The 21,583-nt window shown below is 44.2% G+C and overlaps 1 protein-coding gene across 1 annotated transcript in view; it reads right to left on the bottom strand.

The window, feature by feature from the left end:
• Nucleotides 1–4,427, bottom strand: part of ston1 (stonin 1) — a 113,334-nt gene extending 108,907 nt beyond the window's left edge. The window contains exons 1-3 of the mRNA XM_068045699.1: nucleotides 4,107–4,427; nucleotides 3,597–3,740; nucleotides 3,400–3,478 (exon numbers count right to left, since the gene is read on the bottom strand). The gene's annotated coding sequence lies outside the window, so the exon portion shown is untranslated. The remainder of the gene's footprint in view (nucleotides 1–3,399; nucleotides 3,479–3,596; nucleotides 3,741–4,106) is intronic.
• Nucleotides 4,428–21,583: the final 17,156 nt, after the last annotated feature.

Here is a 21,583-nt window from a genome sequence, read left to right as displayed (position 1 = left end):
GTCCCAGAAGTGCTTGCTCCAGACAGCCCCTCCCAACTCGCCATCTTTTTTTTTCTCTCCTCCTCTCACAAGCACCATTCCTGAAACTATGAAGGCGAGTGAATGACTATATCAGGCCACTGCCAGTGCCAATATGTGATCATTCAAACTGTGCTAAAAACTGAGAGGTTGTTGTTCTCCTAAACTTGGAAAACTGTGTTACTGACTGTTGTTTCCCTGCATCTTCTTCTTTGGCTTCCTTGTCTCGGGAAACAATGGGTAAGTGCCTGGAGGTGGTCAGTGGTTTGTGGAGCAGCGCCTGGAGTGGCTATAAAGGCCAATACTAGAGTGACAGACTCTTCCACAGGTGCTGCAGAAAAAATTGGTTGTCGGGGCTGTTACACAGTTGGCTCTCCCCTTGCGCTTCTGTCTTTTTTCCTGCCAACTGCTAAGTCTCTTCGACTCGCCACACTATAGCCCCACCTTTATGGCTGCCCGCCAGCTCTGGCGATCGCTGGCAACTGCCTCCCACGACTTGTGATCAATGTCACAGGACTTCATGTTGCGTTTGCAGACGTCTTTAAAGCGGAGACATGGATGGCCGGTAGGTCTGATACCATTGGCGAGCTCGCTGTACAATGTGTCCTTGGGGATCCTGCCATCTTCCATGCGGCTCACATGGCCAAGCCATCTCAAGCGCCGCTGACTCAGTAGTGTGTATAAGCTGGGGATGTTGGCCGCCTCGAGTACTTCTGTGTTGGAGATGCGGTCCTGCCACCTGCATCTAATTGTTGATTATCCCTGAATAGACTCCTTCAACAGCACCTTCCAAACCTGTGACCTCTACCACTTCGAAGGACAAGGGCAGCAGATGCATGGGAACACCATCACCTGCAAGTTCCCTTCAGCCACACACCATCCTGACTTGGAACTATATTGCCGTTCCTTCACTATCGTTGGGTCAAAATCCAGGAACTCCCTTCCTAACAGCACTGTTGGTGTACCTACAACCCAAGGACTGCAGCGGTTCAAGAAGGCAGCTCACCACCACCTTCTCAGCAGGCAGGTAGGGATGGGCAATGCTGGCCTTGTCAGCATTGCCCACAATATAAAAAAAAATTAAAATCCCACCTGCTTATTGAAGATGTTTTTAGAAGGGCCTTATTCTCTTTAGTCTCAGGGTGAAGAGAAATATGTCTGGAGAATGAGCACAATAGGAAGCCAGGTATAAACTACAAATAAAACATCAGGAAGAGCTGCAAACCAAAGAGAAGCAGGGAGTGGGAAAAGAAAAACAGAGGAATGAGGGAGAGGTAGATAGAAAGACAAAAATGGACAGAGAAAAGCACAAAACCAGCATAAGAGCAACAGCAACAAGAGGCAGAGTGACATATAGAGTCATAGAGAGATACAGCACTGAAACAGGCCCTTCGGCCCACTGATTCTGTGCCGACCATCAACCACCCATTTACACTAATCCTACATTAATCCTATTTTCCCTACCACATCCCCACCTTCCCTCAATTCTCCTACCACCTACCTACACTAGGGGCAATTTACAATGGCCAATTTACCTATCAACCTGCAGGTCTTTGGCTGTGGGAGGAAACCGGAGCACCCGGCGGAAACCCATGCCGTCACAGGGAGAACTTGCAAATTCCACACAGGCAGTGCCCAGAACCAAGCCCAGGTCACTGGAGCTGTGAGGCTACGGTGCTAACCACTGCGCCACTGTGCATAAAAAATAGGGAGGAGATAGCAATGAGAAAAAGTAGGTAAAGAGAGAAAGACAGCACAGAGAAACAGAGCAATGACAGTAATTAGAGTAAGAAAGTGAGCAACAGGAGAACAAGTATTGAGTTGTTGGTTTGGACCTTTGCATTCTAATTTTATAGTTTGATTTCTGTAAGGATGGGTTCTACATAACTGAGCGTCTGGGGAGTGGCTGTAAATACCGAAAGCTAGTCTAGCAGCTGCACATTATACTTTTAATTTCAGCAGCTGTAAATAACTACACCACAATGGGTGTAATAAAACCAATTATATACCAAAAAGATTGATTGTAATAAGGAAATCACTTCTACCAGTTAAGTGAATAATGTTAACCATCAACAGATTCAAAATTGCTTCAAAATAATCGTTTCTTTCATTTTAGTCTCAAATGAACATGAAGTGTGGAAGTCTACCATTCGCCCCTTTCCTTAAAATACTAACCCTTTTGGGGTGTTGTCCAGTGGTGGTAAATTGTTTTCCAGTACCTTGCACAAATGGCCATTCTTCAGGACTGACCCTACGCCTTTCCTAGGCTATTTGTGTTGTAGAAGGCTTCACAACCACACTTTCCTCACCCAAAACCCACACAACATGCATTTTCCAGAAGGCATTTCTGTACTCTGCTGTGACTCGGGAGCCTGGCTGCCTTCCGTCTCCCTAACCCAGGGGGCATTGAAACAAACTGCAAAGCAACAATCTCTACTTCGGCTAAAATCAGCCAACTCACCACAGACCAGGGATATTTTCCAAGTGTCTAGTGTTTACTATCAATATTCTTACCTATTTTAAACTTATAATTATAACTGTTGTCTCTGCTGTAACTGTTGGTTCCAGCAGCATTACAGACAGCATTACAGACTTGTTTAAGGTAATTACAGCTTGAAACCCAGACATAACATTTAAATTACGGAGCCATCCTTGACTTTAGCCTCATTATCACATCAGCAAGCATGTTTTTATTCTTCCCTCTATCAGCACAACACTGATGCGTTCGGGTTCTCAAACCACTGTCACTATTAACATCAGGCAGACCTGCATAGTGAAAACCTCATTGTTATTTAATTATTGTCACGTGTGATATCCAGGTTCAAGATTGGGACAGGAAATACCAACTTTTGTACAACGGCAACAAGCTGTAATCCTCATACACTTACCAGCACCCCATCCCCTCCCGCTCATTACTGGAAGTCTATTTCGTGTTTGGACGCAAAAAGAGAGGCCAAAAAATAACCTCAGGAGAATTGAAGCTTGCAAACTAAGTTTTATTGCAGAAAAAATGCTCATTCGAAACAACTTGCAGACTGTTGGCTGGTGTTATGCTGTTAAATATTTATTTAGCCACGGAACAACAATAATTTTCTTGGGAGTTACGCTATGCACGAAAGGTGCTGAGGCTGCTTTTTTAGAAATTATTTGACGGAGACTGAAGTCTGTTAATGTGCTGTGACAGATGAACATGATAATAACACCACCACCACCGGAATGTCATCCATTATATTAAAAAAAAAACAGAAAATGCTGGATAAATTTTCCCAGCGGCTCATTAGGTTCCGAGGGGAACCAAACCCGAGTAAGAATCGTTGTCTTGAGAAAAAGTGGAGAGGAAATTGGTTAAATATATACTGGAAATGGGATGAAGGCTCCTACCTGAAATGTCGTTCTGTGTATTTTTGAACTATTTAGTCCAGATTTTCAACATTTCTGGTTTCTTCTTTTCTGTACTTATCTGTTACAGAAACAAGTATAACGTTGAACAAGTTCCTAAACTCCGTGGAGATTTTTAAAAATATAAAACTATTTTATCAAGTCGTGAAAAGGATATGGCACAGTTCAGCGATACTTACAATCAGACGTCAGTCATCCAGTTGTACTTGGGCAGCAGAAGTTTCCCCGCAGCAGCTGAGAAGCTGACTTTGTTTTCCGTTTATAGCAGCCAGAAGTTTCTAAACTGCTGTTACTTCTTGCAGTTTCTGTTCCTCAATGAAAAGCTGTGGATCACAGAAAAATTAAACACTGGAATTTCTCAAAATGGCACAGAGCAGCTCCATACTCCAGCTTGAAGCTGAACTGCAGCGAAGGTCATTCCTCTGCTCCAGGCTAATACAGACTGAGGCAGCGTACACATTACATTTCCGTCCAACATTAGCAATCTGACGTGTTCCACCGAAACGTCTGCAGAGAATATACATTTAAAAATATTTAATGACAGGAGCATTTATCTCCCTGAAGGCAGAACTGAAAACATTTAATTATAAATCTGTTCCCTCTTCCTGCTCATTGGGAATGTTTTCAGGGATTTTAACATGGAGCATAAATATATACACACACTTTCTGCTTAATCAAAAAGATCTTACTGTTAAAGAGTTCAGATGAGTTCTTCATCAGGGCCATCCCGCAACGATCCGGGAGACAGTGGCTGGCAGTCCATAAATTGTATCAGAGCGACAGATACAGACTTGTTTCTCAGCAAAAAGCTTAACAATCAATAAATACTTTGCTAACAGGGTTTGCTTCTAACAGAAATCTAAGGATATCTACTGGTTTAAAAAAAAAGAGACACAAACACAGAGGTGGATTGTGGGAAGCGTAAGGCGAAGGAAGTGAGCAGACTCCAACAAAAAGTCAAGCAATGTTAAGTCCCCAGAGAGTCCAGACCATGCCGAGCAATGAAATGTGTATGTAACAGCCTGGCCTGGAGCCAGCACAATCCTTCTGTAGTAGGATGAGCAGAAGGACAAAGCCTCCCCTTAAGGCTGGCTGATAGATTCACTGAAGCAGACAGAGAGACTAATGAGCTATTGATATTTCAAAGTGAATTTCAAACCATCAGTTAAAATCTGACCCCAAATAAAATTAATATTCTTAAAAACAATTCACAAAGACCTTAATGAATAGAATAATTGATCTCGCTTGGTTTTGTATTCCTCCGACAATCTTTAGGTATTTTAAATCCCACGATTGATGCCACTAATTAACACTATTTCCTGATTTACCTTAATTCTCACCACCTCTTTTCAACTTTGGTGGTGATATGTATTACGGTCAGCCCTTCAACCAGATTCTGTATATACAAAATAAGTCATGTGAAACTGTCCTACGAACCCACTATTCAAAGGATTCAGGAATAAAATAAAACCAAACTGATGTAAAGGGAGACAAGAATCATTGCTGTAGACCTGTGTACATTGTGTTTATCATGAAAGAAGACAGAGGGTGGTGGTTGATGGCAAATGTTCATCCTGGAGTTTAGTTACTAGTGGTGTACCGCAACGATCTGTTTTGGGGCCACTGCTGTTTGTCATTTTTATAAATGACCTGGATGAGGGTGTAGAAGGGTGGGTTAGTAAATTTGCGGATGACACGAAGGTCGGTGGAGTTGTGGATAGTGCCGAAGGATGTTGTAGGTTACAGAGGGACATAGATAGGCTGCAGAGCTGGGCTGAGAGATGGCAAATGGAGTTTAATGCGGAAAAGTGTGAGGTGATTCGCTTTGGAAGGAGAACAGGAATGCAGAGTACTGGGCTAATGGGAAGATTCTTGGTAGTGTAGATGAACAGAGAGATCTTGGTGTCCAGGTACATAAATCCCTGAAAGTTGCCACCCAGGTTAATAGGGCTGTTAAGAAGGCATATGGTGTGTTAGCTTTTATTAGTAGGGGGATCGAGTTTCGGAGCCACGAGGTCATGCTGCAGCTGTACAAAACTCTGGTGAGACCGCACCTGGAGTATTGCGCGCAGTTCTGGTCACCGCATTATAGGAAGGTTGTGTAAGCTTTGGAAAGGGTGCAGAGGAGATTTACTAGGATGTTGCCTGGTATGGAGGGAAGGTCTTATGAGGAAAGGCTGAGGGACTTGAGGTTGTTTTCGTTAGAGAGGAGGAGGAGAGGTGACTTAATAGAGACATATAAGATAATCAGAGGGTTAGATAGGGTGGCAAACACGAGGGGACATAGCTTTAAGTTGAGGGGTGATAGATATAGGACAGATGTCAGAGGTAGTTTCTTTACTCAGAGAGTAGTAGGGGCGTGGAACGCCCTGCCTGCAACAGTAGTAGACTAGCCAACTTTAAGGGCATTTAAGTGGTCATTGGATAGACATATGGATGAAAATGGAATAGTGTAGGTCAGATGGTTTCACAGGTCGGCGCAACATCGAGGGCCAAAGGGCCTGTACTGCGCTGTAATGTTCTATGTTCCATGTACTGCAAAGAAGGAGGCCATTCGGCCCATCTGTCGATGCCAGCCCATTGAAAGAGCTGCCAATTAGTCCCACTCCCCTACTCTGTCCCAATAGCCTTGCAGATTTTTCATACGCAATTATATATCCATTTCCCTTTTGAAAGTTACTACTGAATCTGATTCCACAACCCCTTCAGATAATGCATTTGAGATCATCATGATTTGGTGAGTAATGGAAATTCTCCTAATCTCTTTCGCTTTTTTGCCAATTATCATAATTTTAATTGAGCTGAAAACAAAAGCAATATATACATAACTCTAAAGAAAGAGAAATGTAGCTTGGTTGGAAAACATACCCTGTTAGTCACTGTAGGCCTTTATCTTTCAATTGGACATCAAATAATCACTTGACCATTGGCAGACATGCTTTCAGCTGCCTAGGCCCTTAGCTCTGGAAATCTCTCTCTAAATATCTCTGCCTCACTACCTCTCCTTCTTCAAGATGATCCTTAAAACCAACCTCTTAAAGCAAGCTTTTTGTCACCTGTCCTAATAGCTCCTTATGTGGCTCAATGTCAAATTTTATTTGACAGTGCTATGAAGTGCCTTGGGGTTTTACAACATTAAAGGTGCTATATATATATTATATTTATATGCAAGTTGTTATTGTTTTATTGAAATCATTCAGTTTAACAAACTCCTTTTTCCTCTGAATAAACCAGTATGGTCCCTTTCTCTATTACTATGTGAAAATATTGCTAATTGGACTGCAGTGCTTCAAGGAGAAGAATCACCACCACATTTCAGGACAACTTGGGGTGAGCAATAAATGAAACTCTGTCAACATGTTGAGAACAACTAACTTTTAAAAAATCTTTCAGTCCTTATAAAGCCTGGATATTGAGCTGATGGCCTTCTAATAGTTAAATGCAGCAAACTTTAAAAAATCTTCACCTCTCTTTTACAGATTACGTATAATTAATACACTTCTTTCTTATATCATTTACCTTTTCAGTGTCTAATTATGTAATCAAATGATCATTACTAAATTACTACATTATCAGAATGCTTAACTGATATCCAGTACTGGATGAGCAGAAATTTCCTCCAATTAAATATTGGGAAGACTGAAGCCATTGTTTTCGTTCCCCGCTCCAAACTCGGTTGCCTAGCTCCTGACTTCAATTCTCACCCTGGCAACAGTCTCAGATTAAGCCAGTCTGTTTGCAATTTTGGTGTCACATTTTACCCTGAGATGAACTTCCAACCTAATATTCGTGCCATCACTAAGACTGCCTATTTCGACCTTCTTAACATCGTCTGACTTCACCCCTGTCTCAGCTCATCTGCTGCTGAGATCCTCATTCATGCCTTCGTTACCTCTAGACTTCACCATTCTAATGCACTCCTGGATAGTCTCCCACATTCTATTCTCCATAAACTTGGGGTCATCCAAAACTCTGCTATCCATGTCGTAACTTGCACCAGGTCCCATTCCCCTATCACCCCTGTGCTCGCCGACCTACAATGGCTTCCAGTCAAGCAATGCCTTGAGTTTGAAATTCTCATCCTTCTTTTCAAATCCCTCCATGGCCACACCCCTCCCTATCTCTGTAATCTCCTCCAGCCCCACAACCCTCCTAGATATCTGTGCTCCTCTAATTCTGGCCTTTTGTGTAACTCTGATTTTAATCACCTCACCATTGGCCCCAAGCTCTGGAATACCCTCTCTACACCTCTCTGCCTCTCTACCTCACTTTCCTCCTTTAAGACACTCCTTAAAATCTACCTATTTGACAAAGCCTTTGGACATCTGACCTAACGGTCGGAGTTTTTATCTTGGGCAGGAGGTCCCGCCCACCGGCTGAAAAATCGGTGGTGAGCCCGCCTCCGCCGGGCCTGAGGAGTCATGCCAGGATTTTTCGCTCCCCAGGCCCTTAATTGGTCTTGGGCGGGACTTCCACCTCCTTGAGGCAGAAAGTCCCACCTAATGGAGCTGCCAGCTGATCAGCGGGCCAGCTGCTTTTAGTCCCAGCAGTGCCACTGGGAGCGGTGGCCACTGCTGGGTCTACACCCAGCCATCGGAAGCAAGAGGAAGGACGGCCCCAAAACTCAGGTAAGTTTCTGGGGCCTCACCGGGGACAATCGGCTGGGCTCCGGCAAGGGAAGGCGGGGGGGGGAATGTTGTCCATTGGGGGCGGTTGGGCTTAGGGGCGGCCCTCTGTGGGGCACAGGGTGCCCGATCAGGAGGTCCCCTCCCCCAGCCCGCAAGAAGGGGTTCTTGGGACATTTGTTGTCCAGCTGCCATGGGTAAAATACCAGTGGCAGCAGGAGGAAGCTCTAAAGTGGCAGTAATTGGCCACGGAAGGGCCTTGATTAGCTTGGGGTGGGTGGGCCATTTCTCACTGCTGTCGCCCCATGTTAAAATTGCTTGGTGTTGTCTTTAGGTCACCAACTAGTGAGAAGGACATGGAGGGACAAATTTGCAAGGAAATTACAGAGAGTTGCAAAATCTATAGGGCAGTTATAATGGGGGACTTTAATTATCCAAACATTGACTGGGATAATAGTAGTGTAAAGGGCAGTGAGGGTCAAGAGTTCCTAGAGTGAGTTCAGAAAAACTTTCTACAGCAGTATAATGGTAGTCCAATGCGAAAGGAGGCACTGTTAGACTTGGTTCTTGGGACTGATGTGGGCCAAGTGGATCAAGTATCAGTAGGGGAGCATTTAGGGGACAGTGATCATTGTATCATAAGCTTCAGGCTGACTACGGAAAAGGACAAAGAACAATCCAGAGTAAGAATAATGCAATGGGGTAAGAATGGAGCTGGGGGCGAATAAATTGGAGTCAAAGGTTGGCAGGAAAGAGAGTAACTGAAGAATGGGCTATCTTCAAAGAAGAGATAGTTTGGGCACAATCAAGGTATGTTCCCTTGAAGGAGAAAGGTAGGGAAAACAAATCCAGAGCCCCCTGGATGACAAAAGAGGTAGAGATTAAGATAAAGATGAAAAGGTATGCTTATGACAGATGCCAGGTAGGAAATACTATTGGGAACCAGGCTTAATATAGAAAGTCCAGAGGGGAAGTGAATAAACAAATAAGACAAGCAAAGAGAGAGCATGAAAAGAGACTGGCAGCTAACATTAAAGGGAATCCCAAAGTTTTCTACAGACATGTAGCTAGTAAAAGGGTGGTAAAAGGAGGAGTGGGGCCGATTAAGGACCATAAGGGGGATTTACGCATGGAGGCTGAGGACATAGCTGAGGTATTAAATGAATACTTTATATCTGTCTTTACCAAGGAAGAAGATGCAACCCAGGCAATGGTGAAAGAGGAGGTAATTCAGACACTAGAAGGGTTTAAAATTGATAAAGAGGATGTATTAGATAGGCTGTCTGTACTTAAAGTGGATAGAGTACCAGGACCAGATAAGATGCATCTAAGGATACTGAGGGAAGTGAGCGTGAAAATCGCGGAGGTACTGGCCATAATTTTTCAGTCTTCCTTATACTTGGGGGTGGTGCCAGAGGATGGTGAATTGCAAATGTTACTCCCTTGTTCAAAAAAGGGTGCAAAGATAAGCCCAGCAACTGCAGGTCAGTCAGTTTAAATTCAGTGGTGGGGAAACTTCTAGAAAAAATAATTCAGGACAAAATAATAGCCACATGGACAAATGTGGGTTAATTAAGGAAAGCCAGCATGGATTTCTTAAGGGAAAATCATATTTAACTAACTTGCTGGAGTTTTTTGAGGAGCTAACAGAGAGGGTTGATGACGGCAATGCAGTTGATGTGGTGTACATGGACTTTCAAAAGGGGTTTGATACAGTGCCACACCACAGACTTGTGAGCAAGATTAGAGTTCATGAAATAAAAAAGAGAGTAGAAACATGGATATGGAATTTGCTGAGTGACAGGAAACAAAGAGTAGTGGTTAATGGATGTTTTTTGGGCTGGAGGAAGGTGTGTAGTGGAGTTCCCAGGGATCAGTGTTGGTTTTGTCTTGCTTTTCCTGATACATATTAATGACCTAGACCTTGGTGTACAGGGCACAATTTCAAAGTTTGCAGATGATCCGAAACTTGGAAGTATTGTGAACTGTGGGAAGGATAGTGTAGAACTCCAAAAGGACATAGACAAGTTGGTGGAATGGGCAGACAGGTGGCAGATGAAGTTCAATGCAGAGAAATGTGAAGTGATTCATTTTGGTAGGAAGAACATGGAGAGACAATATAGAATAAAGGATACAATTCTAAAGGGAGTGCAGGAGCAGAGAGACCTGGATGTATATGTGCATAAGTCGTTGAAGGTGGCAGGACATGTTGAGAGAGCGGTTAATAAAGCATACAGTGTCCTGGGCTTTATTAATATGGGCATATAGTACAAGAGCAAGGAAGTTATGTTGAACATGTATAAGATACTAGTTCAGCCTCAGCTGGAGTATTGCATCCAGTTCTGGGTGCTGCCCTTTAGGAAAGACGTGAGGGCATTGGAGAGAGTACAGAAAAGATTCCCGAGAATGGTTCAGGGATGAGGAACGTCAGTTATGAAGATAGATTGAAGAAGTTAGGACTGTTTTCCATGGAGAAGAGAAGGCTGAGAAGTGATTTGATAGAGGTATTAAAAATCATGAGGGGGTCTGGGCTGAGTAGATGGAGAGAAACTGTTCTCACTCGTGAAAGGATCAAGAACGAGAGGGCACAGATTTAAAGTATTTGGTAAGAGAAGCAAAAGTGACATGCGGAAAATCTTTTTCATGCAGTGAGTGGTTAAGGTCTGGCATGCGCTGCCCGAGAATGTGCTGGAGGCAGGTTCAATTGAAGCATTCAAAAGGGAATTAGACAGTTATATGAAAAGAAAGAATGTGCAGGAAGAAGGTGGGGGAATGGAACTGAGTGAATTGCTGTTTCAGAGAGCCAGGGCAGACACGATGGGCTGAATGGCCTCCTTCTGCGTTGTAACAATTCTGTGATTCTGTAATTTAACAGGACAGACAGTCAATGACCGACAGAGGTGAGAGAATGGGTATTGCAGGGGAATGCAAAAGGCCACACTGATGCAGTAGGGTTGCCCTTCTGAAGCTGTGACTGAGGCACATTGCTGTGCAATGCCGAAAGAACGTTTCTCTGCATCTAACTTGTGCTATGCCTGTATCGTTTTCCCAGTGTTTTGCCAATAAAAATATAATAGTCACATAAGGACAATTGAAAGGATGACTCATGGATATTTTTCCCATGTCTTCTAAACCCATCAGGCATCAAGTCTTCATTCTAATCCTAGCTGAGCAGCTGGGATTTGCCTGAATACTGTTTCCTGTTACATTTATCTGGTTCTTCTCAAGCATGTGGCTGTTGGAATTTGATTATAATTCAAAAATAATCTTTTACGTTTGCTGGAAACAAGATCCAATTGCCTCAATAACAGCAGTTAAAAGTATCTGAACCTGGAGTGTTACCAAAAACTTTATGCTAAATTTCTGGGAAAAAACATTGAATCATAAAATATTTCAGGAATTTTGTTTTCTGTGGCCTGGTCATTTCCTGCCTGCTCCACATGTTCTGCCAATTTGCTGGTTTCAGCTGTTTCCAATGGAAAATGTTGGTAAATTATCTCAGTTCTTTTTGCCTCTAATTTTCTCTCCATCTCTCCTCAAGTCATTTACTCATGCTGAACTTTAGTTCCAAATGCACCTGTTGCTCTCTAGTACCTCACTAAAGTGGCAAATCATGTTGTGTTATACAAAACAGCAAGTGTCAGCAGACTACTTGACCATGGGGTTTATTATAACTGGGACCAAAATTGTCATCACCCAAAGTCCACAAATGAAGACTTTTGGGGAAGAATGAGCTGTTAGTGATCAGGAATGTTTTCATTTCCTTTCCCCACAACCTGATAGAACTGACACCAATGATAATGCTCCCATCGCTATTCAGCCCAGGTCAGCAGGCTTAGCACTGACTTGGGATTAAATATAGGACCTTCCTGATCTGTACAGCTCAGTATCTTGCCCAGAGGTGGATCAGAGCTGGATATACTTCTGCTGGCTATGGATCAACCACCAGTTCGGAACCCTGAGAAGTGCAAACATGGTGAGGTTATGGAAACTGTAGAAAAATTGATAAGCATTGGAAGAAGCCGCCAGGACAATGTTTTTTGGGTATGTACCCTATTCATAAACAGGAAGGGCTACCACTCAATTAATGTGAAGTTCCTTTCCGATCACAGAAACAGGATAATGTAAGTTTGTGCAAGGTTCCCAGGTAGCTGTCACAATGCTATTTTCTTGCAATGCTCAACTATCCACTCCCCTCCAATATTTGACTCTTCTATGAAAGTGACGGGATGGCTGGGGTCGAAAAGGGATAGACCATTTCCCCCATGTTTTTTCTGCTCACATACCTCATGTGGCTGAGGGATAGGTTTAGAGCAGCACAATATAGATTCCACTTCTGATTTCCTCTCTCAATTGTGGGAGACAACTGATCTCCACTAATGCTAGAAACTTTCCCAGCATTAGGAACTTTCCAAATACCTTTTTAAGTTTCACTTACAGCATGAAAAAATATTGAAAGCTGCAAATTAATACTTGAATATAAATCATGACTTCCTTATGTCCTAAAATTGTATACTGCAGTATTAGATATAAAATGGCTTGGTCAATTAAAAAAACGGAGCCATACCCAAGACTTACACAATTGTATTTATGGCAATAAGTAGTCATGAGAACCCTTTCTAATTTTTCCACTTGAGGCCAATTGTAACATACCCACCAGTATGCACTGGAGAAGCAGTAGCTCAACACAAAGATAGGAATGTTATGGTTTATGTGGCCTTGTGCCACACCAAATGCCACATCTATGGAATATTTATGAACATAACACTATAAATAGCACAAAAATTATATAAACTTATGAAAATCATAGCTTGGGTAATGACAATCCTGCAGTTATGCATTTGATATAAAGCAGCTGGCATCAGCTACTGCCCTGGCAGGAGTGAGCATGAATCTCGGCCAGTTCAGCAATGATAAATAGCATGCTGGGGTCATGCTGATTTTGTTTTTAATAAAACAGAATAATGAAACTTGTGTTGTTTGCATAAATATACATCTTAAAACAATGTTTGGGATTAAGCAAATCAAAACATCCTTTCCACGTCAATAACTTGCAATATAGTGCCTTGAATATAGAAAAAAACATCCTAAGGCATTTCACAGAGGCATAATCTGAGATAAATGGACTCTGAGCCAAAGGAGACATTGGAGGCATGGCCAAAAATTGAGTCTTTAAGGAGAGTGTTAAAGGAGGGGGAGCTGGACAAGTGGAGGGACCTAGGCAGGGAATTCCAGAAAATGGGCCTAAGGAACCAATGGTGGGTCAAAGGCAGGAGCGAGTATGGGGAGGTTGCTTGCCCAAAACCATTGTTCAGGGAGATGGGCATTAAAGGACTGGAGGAGTTTACAGTGATAGGGAGGGGCAAGGCCATGAATTAATCTAAACATAAGGATGAGAATTTTAAATTGGAGCTCTTGGGGGACCAGCAGTCCATGTATGCCAGCAAGGACAGAGGTGGTAAGTGCGATAGCATACAAGCAGTAGTTTTAGATGAACTGAGTATGGAAGGTGGATGATGGGAGGTGATGATGAGCGCATTGGACTAGTCCAATCTGGAGGTGACAGAGGCATGGTTGAGGTTTTCAGTAGCATATTTGCTGAGGTAGGGATGGAGCCGGGTTATGTTACAGAGGTAGACATAGGTGGTCTTTGTGATGGAGATGATTATCATGCAGTGATTCTCAAACTTTTTCATCCACAGACCACTTAGGCGGGGCGAAAGACCCCACAGACCATTTCCCCATCTGCTTTTGCTTGCCACCGCTAATAGCTCATCAGAATTAATGGGAAGAATGGCACTCTTTTTAATGAGACACCAATGAGGTAATGTCTGATTCCAAGCTGGAGAGCTTCAGTCTCATGTCAGACTCCATGTTAGCTGGTTCCTCTTCTTTGTTTTCAGCTCCACAAGTGTTAAAAATCCAATCTCGCAGTTGCAGGTTGTAACAGTAACATAAATCTTGCTTTTAAAACTATATTGTTATTGCTGGCACTTATAACGACTTGTGCCGCACATGCTGGAGCCTGTCTGGTCGTCTGATGTCATGTGAGTTCTCTCATATGGCCTTGGCCATGGCATTGCACATCAGTGCCTTGCATTTCGGACTAGCCCGCAGACCCTCGTGGTCCATATACCATACTTTGAGAACCGCTGTTACAGGGTCATAAGCTCAGCACAGAGTTCATCAAGACACTGAGGTTGTGAACAGTCTGGATTAGCATGAGACAGTGGCCCAAGAGAGGATGGAATTGAGGCAAGGGTATAGAGTGTATGGTGGGGCTTGAAGACGATGATTTCAGTCTTCCCAATGTTTAACTGGAGGAAACTGCCACTCACACAAGATTGCGTGTAGGACAGCAAGTCAATTGCTGGAGATGCTCTGGCTATGATCAGATAGGCGAGAATAGAACCAAGTGAGGCCTCTTCCACTGAGCTGGACAACAAGGGAGAAGCATTAGAGGAGGATGGTCAACTGTGCCAAAAGCTGTAGGGAGGTTAAGGAGGGATAATGCAGTGCCATTACGGTCCTGTGATGAAGGATGCCATTTGTGACTGGTCAGGGCTGATTTGGTTCTGTGCCAGAGCCAGAATCCTGATTGGAGAGTTTCAGACATGGATTTGCGGGAAAGGTGGGGACAGATTTGGAAGGCAGTTACACATTCGAGGGTGCAATTTTTGTGGAACGGTAATCAGGGCAGTTGCGAAAGAGACTTCATATCTGAGGAGAGGAAATCATTTACAGTATCAGCAAAAATGGGAGCCAAGAAGAGAAACTGGGTGGCCAGCAGTTTAGTGGAATTGGGATCAAGAAGCAGGAAGTGAATCTCATGAATGAGATAAGCTTGGAGAGGTCATACAGCAAAATAGGTGAGAACGTAGAGAAAGAGGTAGGTTCAGGGAAAGTCCAAGAGAACTAAGGGGTGGTTTGATGGGAAAAGGGAATGTGTGTGTGTGTTTGGGGGGGGGGGGGGGCAAAGCAGCAAAGGCAACTGAATGATTGGTTTTAATCTTTTTTATTATTCATTCATGGGATCTGGGTGTTGCTGGCAAGGCCAGCATTTATGGTCCATCCATAATTGGCATTGAGAAGGTGGTAGTGAGCTGCCTTTTTGAACCACTGCAGTCCATGTGGTGTAGGTACATCCACAGTACTGTTAGGGAGGGAGTTTCAAGATTTTGACCCTGCAATGATGACACAATGACGATATAGTTCCAAGTCAGGAAAATGTGTGACTTGGAAGGTGACGTCGAAGAAACCTTGACAAGTTGTTGCAGTTCATCTTGTAGGTGGTACACACTGTTGTGCACCGGTGGTGGAGGGAGTGCATGTTTAAGTTGGTGAATGGGGTGCCAATCAAGCAGGCTGCTTTATCCTGGTTGGTGTCCAGCTGCTTGAGTGTTGTTGGAACTGCATTCATCCAGGCAATTGGAGAGTATTCCATCACACTCCTGACTTGTGCCTTGTAGATGGTGGACAGGCTTTGGGGAGCCAGGAGGTGAGCTACTCACCACAGAATTCCCAGCCTCTGGCCTGCTCTTGTAGCCATAGTATTTACATGGCTGGTCTGGTTAAGTTTCTGGTCAATGGTAACCCCAGGATGTTGTTGGAGGGTGATTCAGTGATGGTAATGCCATTGAATGTCAGTGGGAGATGGTGAGAAACTTTGTTGTTGGAGATGGTCATTGCCCCTCACTGGCTTGAGGCAAATGTTACCGGCCACTTATTAGGTCAAGCCTGAATGTTGTCCAGATCTTGCTGCATGTTAGAAAGAACTATTTCATTATCTGAGGAGTTGCATTATGTGAGGAATGGAAATGAATACTGCAATCATAATGAACAATCCCACTTCTGACCTTATGCTGAAGGGAAGGTAATTGATGAAGCAACTGAAGATGGTTGAGCCTAGGACACTGTTCTGTGGAACTCCTGCAGCAATATCCTGGGGCTGAGATGATTGTCCTCCAACAATCACAACCATCTTCCTTTGTATTAGGTATGACTCCAATCAATGTAGAGTTTCCCCCCTGATTTCCATTGACTTCAGTTTCGCTAGGGCTACTTGGTGCCACACTCGGTCAAATGCAGTTTTGATGTCAAGGGCTGTCACTTTTACCTCACCTAGAATCATAGAATGGTTACAGTACAGAAGGAGGTCATTCAGCCTATTGAGACCATGCCAACTCTCTGCAAGAGCAATTTTAGCTAGTCCCACTCCCCTGCCCCATAGCTCTGCAAAAAAAAAATCCTTTAAGTGTTTATCCAATTTCCTTTTGACAGCTACAATTGAATCTGCCTCCACCACCCCTTTAGGCAGTGCATTCCAGAATGTAACCATATGCTGTGTAAAAAAAAAAAATCCTCGTCACTTTTGGTTCTTTTGTCAATCACCTTAAATCTGTGTCCTTTGTTTCTTGACCGCTGGGTTGAGCACTACCTAGAACTGTACTCCAGGGAGAATGCTGTCACTGAGACTGCCCTCAATGCAGCCCAGCCTCTACCAGTCATGGATGAGCTGGACATACAGCCAACCAAATCGGAACTCAGTGATGCCATTGATTCCCTAGCCAGCGGAAAAGCCCCTGGAAAGGACAGCATTACCCCTGAAATAATCAAGAGTGCCAAGCCTGCTATACTCTCAGCACTACATGAACTGCTATGCCTGTGCTGGGACGAGGGAGCAGTACCCCAGGACATGCGCGATGCCAACATCATCACCCTCTATAAAAACAAAGGTGACCGCGGTGACTGCAACAACTACCGTGGAATCTCCCTGCTCAGCATAGTGGGGAAAGTCTTTGCTCGAGTCGCTTTGAACAGGCTCCAGAAGCTGGCCGAGCGCGTCTACCCTGAGGCACAGTGTGGCTTTCGTGCAGAGAGATCGACTATTGACATGCTGTTCTCCCTTCGTCAGATACAGGAGAAATGCCGTGAACAACAGATGCCCCTCTACATTGCTTTCATTGATCTCACCAAAGCCTTTGACCTCGTCAGCAGACGTGGTCTCTTCAGACTACTAGAAAAGATCGGATGTCCACCAAAGCTACTAAGTATCATCACCTCATTCCATGACAATATGAAAGGCACAATTCAACATGGTGGCTCCTCATCAGAGCCCTTTCCTATCCTGAGTGGTGTGAAACAGGGCTGTGTTCTCGCACCCACACTTTTTGGGATTTTCTTCTCCCTGCTGCTTTCACATGCGTTCAAATCCTCTGAAGAAGGAATTTTCCTCCACACAAGATCAGGGGGCAGGTTGTTCAACCTTGCCCGTCTAAGAGCGAAGTCCAAAGTACGGAAAGTCCTCATCAGAGAACTCCTCTTTGCTGACGATGCTGCTTTAACATCTCACACTGAAGAATGCCTGCAGAGTCTCATCGACAGGTTTGCGTCTGCCTGCAATGAATTTGGCCTAACCATCAGCCTCAAGAAAACGAACATCATGGGGCAGGATGTCAGAAATGCTCCATCCATCAATATTGGCGACCACGCTCTGGAAGTGGTTCAAGAGTTCACCTACCTAGGCTCAACTATCACCAGTAACCTGTCTCTAGATGCAGAAATCAACAAGCGCATGGGTAAGGCTTCCACTGCTATGTTCAGACTGGCCAAGAGAGTGTGGGAAAATGGCGCACTGACACGGAACACAAAAGTCCGAGTGTATCAGGCCTGTGTCCTCAGTACCTTGCTCTACGGCAGCGAGGCCTGGACAACGTATGCCAGCCAAGAGCGACGTCTCAATTCATTCCATCTTCGCTGCCTTCGGAGAATACTTGGCATCAGGTGGCAGGACTATATCTCCAACACAGAAGTCCTTGAAGCGGCCAACATCCCCAGCTTATACACACTACTGAGTCAGCGGCGCTTGAGATGGCTTGGCCATGTGAGCCGCATGGAAGATGGCAGGATCCCCAAAGACACATTGTACAGCGAGCTCGCCACTGGTATCAGACCCACCGGCCGTCCATGTCTCCGTTATAAAGACGTCTGCAAACGCGACATGAAATCGTGTGACATTGATCACAAGTCGTGGGAGTCAGTTGCCAGCATTCGCCAGAGCTGGCGGGCAGCCATAAAGACAGGGCTAAATTGCGGCGAGTCGAAGAGACTTAGTAGTTGGCAGGAAAAAAGACAGAGGCGCAAGGGGAGAGCCAACTGTGCAACAGCCCCAACAAACAAATTTCTCTGCAGCACCTGTGGAAGAGCCTGTCACTCCAGAATTGGCCTTTATAGCCACTCCAGGCGCTGCTTCACAAACCACTGACCACCTCCAGGCGCGTATCCATTGTCTCTCGAGATAAGGAGGCCCAAAAAGAAAAGAATGTTTCTTGATCCTTCTGCCAAAGGTAACAGTTTCTATCTACTCTGTCTAGACCCCTCATGATATTGAATAACTTCTCCTCTATGGAGAACAACCCCAGCTTCCCCAATCTATCCACGTAACTGAAGTCATTCATCCCTAGAATCATTCTTGTGAATCTTTTCTGCACCCTCTCTAAAGCCTTCACATCCTTCCTAAAGTGTGGTGCCCAGAACTGGACACAATACTCCAGTTGAGGCTGAACCGGTATTTTATAAAGGTTCATCATAACCTTTAGAACCTCCAGAACCAGGGGTCATAGTCTAAGGATACGGGGTAAACCTTTCAGGACTGAGATGAGGAGAAGTTTCTTTACCTAGAGAGTGGTGAGCCTGTGGAATTCGCTACCACAGAAAGCAGTTGAGGCCAAAACATTGTATGTTTTCAAGAAGGAATTAGATATAGCTCTTGGGGTGAAAGGGATCAAAGAATATGGGGGGAAAGTGGGAGTAGGTTACTGAGTTGGATGATCAGCCATAATCGTAATGAATGGCAGAGCAGGCGCAAAGGGCTGAATGGCCTACTCCTGCTCCTATTTTCTATGTTTCTAGCTTTTGAACTCTATGCCTTTATTTATATCTATCACTATTCTCCTCACAGTTCACAATACTTCAAGTTTTGTTTCATTGCAAATTGTGCCTTGTACACCCAAGTCTAAGTCATTAATATTTATCAAGAAAGGCAGTAGTCCTAGTACTGACCCCAGGGAACCTCACTGCATACCATCCTCCAGTCCAAAAAACAACCACTACTATCTGCTATCTGTCACTCAGCCAACTTTGCATCCATGCTGCCAGTGTCCCTTTTAACCCATGGACTCCAACTTTGCTGGCAAGCCTATTATGCAGCACTTTATCAAACACATTTTCAAAGTCCATAAACACTACATCAACTGCATTACCCTCATCAACACTCTCTGTTACCTTATCAAAACGTCAATCTTTTTTTTAATTCATTCATGGGATGTGGGCGTTGCTTGTCAGGCAAGGATTTATTGCCCATCCCTAATTGCCCTGAGGTGGTGGTGGTGAGCTGCCTTCTTAAACCACTGCAGTCCATGTGAGGTAGGTACACCCACAATGCTGTTAGGAAGGGATTTCCAGGATTTTGACTCAGCGACAGTGAAGGAACCGTGATATAGTTCCAAATCGGGATGGTGTGTGTCTTGGAGGGGAACTTGCAGATGGTGGTGTTCCCATGCATATGCTGCCCTTGTCCTTCTAGTTGGTACAGGTCGCAGGTTTGGAAGGTGCTGTCTAAGGAGCCTTGGTGCATTGCTGCAATGCATCTTGTAGATGGTACACACTGCTGCCACTGTGCATCGGTGGTGGAGGGAATGAATGTTTGTGAATGGATGTTTGTGAATGGGGTGCCAATCAAGCAGGCTGCTTTGTCCTGGATGGTTTCGAGCTTCTTGAGTGTTGTTGGAGCTGCACCCATCCAGGCAAGTGGAAAGTATTCCATCACACTCCTGACTTGTGCCTTGTAGATGGTGGACAGGCTTTGGGGAGTTAGGAGGTGAGTTACTCGCTGCTGGATTCCTAGCCTCTGACCTGCTCTTGTAGAAATGGTATTTATATGGCTACTCCAGTTCAGTTTCTCATCAACGGTAGCCCCTAGGATGTTGATAGTGGGGGATTCAGTGATGGTAATGCCATTGAATGTCAAGGGGAGATGGTTAGATTCTCTCTTGTTAGAGATGGCCATTGCCTGGCACTTGTATAGCACGAATGTTACTTGCCACTTATCAGCCCAAGCCTGGATATTGCCCAGGTCTTGCTGCATTTCTACACGTACTACTTCAGTATGTGAGGAGTCGCGAATGATGCTGAACATTGTGTAATTATCAGCCAACATCTCCACTTCTGACCTTATGATTGAAGGAAGATCATTGAAGAAGCAACTGAAGATGGGTGGGCCTAGGACAATACCCTGAAGAAGACCTGCAGTGATGTCCTGGAGATGAGATGATTGACTTCCAAAAACCACAACCATCTTCCTTTGCGCTATGTATGACTCCAACCAGCGGTGAGGTTTCCCCGATTCCCATTGACTTCAGTTTTGCTAGGGCTTCTTGGTGCCGTACTTGGTCAAATGCTACCTTGATGTCAAGGGCAATCACTCCCACCTCACCTCTTGAATCAAGTTAGTTAAACACAATTTGCCTTTAACAAATCAATGCTGGCTTTCCTTAATTAATCCACATTTGTCCAAGTGACTGTTAATTTTGTCTCAGATGGCCATTTCTGAAAGCTTTCCCTCCATTGAAGTTAAACTGACTGCCCACTAGGTTCTGGGCTATCCTTATTCCCTTTGGCATTCAGCTCTTTTGTCCATGTTTGGACCAAAGCTGTAATGATGTATCGGGCCAAATGGTCCTGGCGGAACCCAAACTGAATATCAGTGAGCAGGTTATTGGAGAATAAGTACTGCTTGTTAGCACTGTTGACAACAACTTCCATCACTTTACTGATGATTGAGAGTAGACTAATGGGGCAGTAATTGCATGTCTCTAAGGCCTTGGCATCCTTCCTAAATTGTAGTGTCCAGAATTGAACTCGGTATTCCAACTGAGGTCTGACCATACCATTTAGTACCTCTCCTCATTCTTCCTACCTACGTGTATCACTTCAAACTTCTCTGTGTTAAATTTCATCTGCCCATTTCACCAGTCTGTTCCTATCCTCCTCATTTTACACTGCATTTCCTTGTTTTGTGTCATCAGCAAACTTTGAAATTATGCTTTGTATACCCACGTCCAGAGCGTTAATATTTATACAAGAGCAGTGATCCTAACACCAACCCCTAGGGATACACCACTGTATACCGTCCTCCAATCTGAAAAACTTTTCACCACTACTCTCTACTTTCTGTCCCTTAGCTAACTTTGTACCCATACAGTCACAGTCCTTTTAATCCCTATGGGTTTTAATTTTTTATTTTATTTTATTTTAGAGATACAGCACTGAAACATGCCCTTCGGCCCACCGAGTCTGTGCCAACCAACAACCACCCATTTATACTAACCCTACAGCAATCCCATATTCCCTACCACCTACCTACACTGGGGGCAATTTACAACGGCCAATTTACCTATCACCTGCAAGTCTTTGGCTAATTTTGCTAAGATTCTTTCTTTCAACAAGATCTGGTGGTGGATAGTTAAACTAATTGTGGGCAT

The sequence above is a fragment of the Heterodontus francisci genome, chromosome 13 (genome assembly GCF_036365525.1).
Source record: "Heterodontus francisci isolate sHetFra1 chromosome 13, sHetFra1.hap1, whole genome shotgun sequence".
NCBI classification, from domain to species: Eukaryota; Metazoa; Chordata; class Chondrichthyes; order Heterodontiformes; family Heterodontidae; genus Heterodontus; species Heterodontus francisci.
Note: the sequence above shows the minus strand (reverse complement) of the source record. Positions and strands in the feature narration are given on the sequence as shown.